Raw genomic sequence first — 4,111 nt, 5'->3', positions numbered from 1 at the left:
GCTGTTAAAATGAATAAACTGCTTACAGAGAAATTCATTTTTTTATTTTGCCTTTTTCATGTCAATTACAGAACACTTTGTTAAAATGATTACATAATTTTCGCAGAAGCTGGGTACTGCAGGCTGGAGGAGATAAACCCACTTAAATGTGACTAATGTACTCACAAATGCCTGCCCAGAGCAGAGTTTCTCGGTTAGGCATCACTCACGCTATTTTCCAGTCCAGCTCCACGGAATCGGTCCAACACCAAAGAGCCAAAAAACAGGAGCCTCTCTGATGAAGGAGGTACTTACAAACTGCTTTTTAAGGCTAAAGGTTGAAGGTCACCTGACATTAAAAACTTGATTTCCTGAGACCTCCTCTCAACACTTCGTGCCTGTCTTGTGATAAGGTTATACTGAATGGTGCTGGCATCCTTCAAGGTTACTGTTCCAGAAAATATTTGCAAATAATTTGACATGCTGTCAGCTAGCAGCAGTGAACTCATATAATTCAACATACTAATGTGGCTTTTCACGCCTTAAGCTATAAATAAGCTTGATAGTTGAAAATTTCTGTAATGTTTATTTAATAGCAATATTTTCTAAATAAATCTTGATTATTCCCTTGCACTTGAATGGAGATCTCCCTCTGATATCGCAGTTGTTTCTGACCTCAGGCCTACTTTTCTGTTATCCGTTTTCATTTTTTGCTGAAACAATTTGTTAAAGGGGAAAAAACACACATGTCTTCTCACTGTTGCTATGAGGTAGATCCAACCATTTTAACCAGGGTAGATCGTGGGTAAAATGATTGCCATCAAAGTCTGCTTGACATACGTGATCAAGAATGCTAGCTACTACTATGATGCATGCTCATGTCACATTTTTCAACCGCTAGAAGTAAAAGTGTCTCATTTTCAAACTTTTCTAGCAGCCACAGTGCATTATCTTTATACTTTATACAGGCTTAATAGCCACAGGCCATACACTGGAAAACATTTAGGAATTGGAAATAACAACAAAGCTGAATTTAGCTACATCAGTTGTTCAAGTGCTTGCACATAGACTAAAATTGGAACGATACAGAGAATATTAGCAGGGCCCCTGAGCAAGGATGAGATGCATAGTACAGTATGTTAGATCAGTGGTCCTCAGCCTTTTCAAGTATGACCTCTTTTTAATGTCAAATAAATTGCGGGTCCCAACATAACAGTCATTGTCCTACTAATATCTGATTGAAAAAATACACAATCACAAAAAACTGCTATGAAGTCAGCGTCTACATATATTTGAGAAACAGTACAGTCTGATCTTGTCAGATCTTGGAAGTTAAGCAGGGTCAGTACTTGGATGGGAGACCACCAAGGAAGGCTGTGCAGAGGAAGGTAATGGCAAACCTCCTCTGCTTCTCACTTGCCTTGAAAGCCCCTTGCTGGGGTCATCACATGTCGGTTGTGACTTGACCGCACTTATTCATGTATATTATATAGTACACATAGACTTTCTTTCTTTTTGAAATTTTAAGAAATTAGAACTCCAGTTGAAGAACAGACATAGTAGTGCATATATATATATATATATATTCATATATTTATATAATTTGGAGTTACTTGTGTAGTTGCCTAGAATGACCTCTTTGCTAATAAAGTTAACAGTTGGTCTGTATTCAAAGGCATTCATTTGGATACCAATGAACTTTCAGTACTTAACAGAACAATCGGTAGAAGCTTGTTCACCTTGATTTTGCCCCTGCTTTTCAGTGGTAAGTTGGCCCCTAAAAGAGTACAGCAAGATCAGGACGTAATACAAATAATGATTAAAATGCAATACAAAATGTTCCTTGTAAAGCAAATTCCAATTGTGCTGGATCGAGGAATGATCACCAGATGCCTGGCTGCTCCCACCGCCATTACCTTAGCAATGGCAGTACAGTTTTTATTTACAAAATCGGGACCACAAAGTGGCTAACAGATTAAAAACAAACATAAAAATGTGTCTTAAAAAACACTAAAAAAAATTAAAACCAATATATACCAATACATTAAAAAAATTAAACACAAGACAGGAAGGGGGGATCACTGACAGAACTCCAGATGAAGCAGTCTTCCTAAACTAAAGGAAAGGTGATCTCATCTCCAGAAGATGTCAGAACTCTGGACACATGTGTTGTGCAACAAGTCTTTTCCACAGGGGATAATGTAGAGATTGCTAATCTTAGTAGCAAAATAAACAAGAAGTCCAGTGGCACTTTAATAAATAGCAAAATTTATTCCACAAGAAAACTTGTTTGAGTCAGAGCTCACTTCAGATATATTAACTGTCTGGGAGCCACCCTTCCTCTTCTGCACTTACAGGGCCATCCTTGGGTGGTCGGGTGGCAGATCCTACTGAAGCTCCTAGCCCCTGATGGCTGCCTAAGAAGTTCTGGGTCTTTGCAGGCTGGCAGAGATGAAGGAGGAGCCAGGGAAGCCAACAGATAGACCCACAAGGAAGCTTCCTGCTGAACAGCAGATTCTTAAAGGATCTCAACCCACACTTTCATTCAAGGTGAAAGCATTGCTAGCTATCACCAAAAAAGGAAGGGGTGAGTGATGGGAGCCAAAATCCAAGCCTCTCATGATGTGAGTTCTCCTTGAGAATAGAGAAGCAGAACTGACTGGGGTGGTGCGACTTGGGGCCCTCTGGATGAAGATGGCCTAATGCTGCCTATGTGAATGAGCACTTGGAGCAAGCTGACCCTGCTGGGGAGGTGTCATGGTGTCACTGAAAACCAGCTGCTAGATGAAGCCTGGTTGGCATCCAGCCTGACACAGTTGGGAGGGGCATGGCTGCCCCTTGCAATAAGTTTGCAACCCCCTACGGGTTACCTGCACACAGGCTGGGAACAACTGCCTTGGATTATGTCAAACATTTGTGTAGATGTACTCTAACCATTTTGAGACCCCCATGGATCCACCCCTGAGGATCCTGTTACATACAAAAGGAAAGCTAAATGCCTCTTGAATATTGCAGATATAACACTGCATTGAAAATAGTGAATGTGGCTTTTTGATATGGGTCTACATTAAAATGGTGTTCAAGAGCGGAAAGCTTAGAAAACAATTTGTAAGAAATACACTTCTGGGGTAACTCAGGAAAGAGAAGCCTTCAGAAGCCTCATCCAGCACTCAACATGAATGTACATTAGAGCCTGTAAAGTCTTTTGGGGTGAAGTGACTCTCCAGTTGGGGCGAATCCTGCACCTCCTAAGATTGGGAATGGACCTGTAATTTGCAAATCACATCCTCTACTAATGAACAGAAGGAAGCTAGGCATTTCATCAGTGAAACAAGTTCTTTGTGCTGTACTCTGTACAAATATTTGGATTACTAAAGTGAATTTATGAAGCAATTACTTTTAATGCTATAAGAGGAAATTAACTACTCATTGATTCTTGATTTATAATCTGAAGCTAAAAGATCATGAAAAAGCAAATATAACTTAATTAAATGTCCTTTGACTTAGCTACTATTGCAGCCTTCACTCATAAAGTAAGTGAAACAACCCATTCCTGGAACATAAATGTATATTGGTTCTTCTGGTTCAGAAGGCAAATAATTTACTGGCTAAATATATTCAGTAAAGTTAACCCAAGTGAAAGATTTTTTTTTCTGTTGGCCTCTGGCACTTAAAAGAAAAGTGACTGGTATAATTTTAAGGAATTTACAGTACTAAGAATTACAGGAGCACTTGCTCAGTAAAGATGAAAACAAAAGGTTATTTCCTATTCTTTCCCTGCTGAAAAAAAAAATCTAATATGCTCCTGAAGTAGAATATACTATAAACGGAATGAATCTTTATGGTTGTATTCATTGCCTGCGCACTTGTGGTTATTCATTCTTGACACAGAACCCATTAACCTGAGAAAATTTAATTGAATTTTATAGTAATGTTGCTATTTTTCCACCTTGAAGAGTAAATAAATGGGGGAGGGGGACATGCTTCTAAAATGTAACACTTCAGCTGATGTATTTGGCCAATTAAGTAGTCAGTGTGACTTCTCTCTTTGTATTGTAGAAAAAAGTGGGGAAAACACAGAATTGATGAACAAAATAGTACCAGATGAATCATGGAAGTAAAATCCATTGTG

General features: G+C 39.0%; 1 non-coding gene across 1 annotated transcript; it reads left to right on the top strand.

Moving 5' to 3' along the window:
- The first annotated feature begins 1,027 nt into the window (after positions 1–1,027).
- Positions 1,028–1,131, top strand: LOC132574531 (U6 spliceosomal RNA). Its single transcript, XR_009555610.1, has one exon. It is a non-coding gene; the product is annotated as a U6 spliceosomal RNA (small nuclear RNA).
- Positions 1,132–4,111: the final 2,980 nt, after the last annotated feature.

The sequence above is a fragment of the Heteronotia binoei genome, chromosome 6 (genome assembly GCF_032191835.1).
Source record: "Heteronotia binoei isolate CCM8104 ecotype False Entrance Well chromosome 6, APGP_CSIRO_Hbin_v1, whole genome shotgun sequence".
Taxonomy (NCBI): domain Eukaryota; kingdom Metazoa; phylum Chordata; class Lepidosauria; order Squamata; family Gekkonidae; genus Heteronotia; species Heteronotia binoei.
Note: the sequence above shows the minus strand (reverse complement) of the source record. Positions and strands in the feature narration are given on the sequence as shown.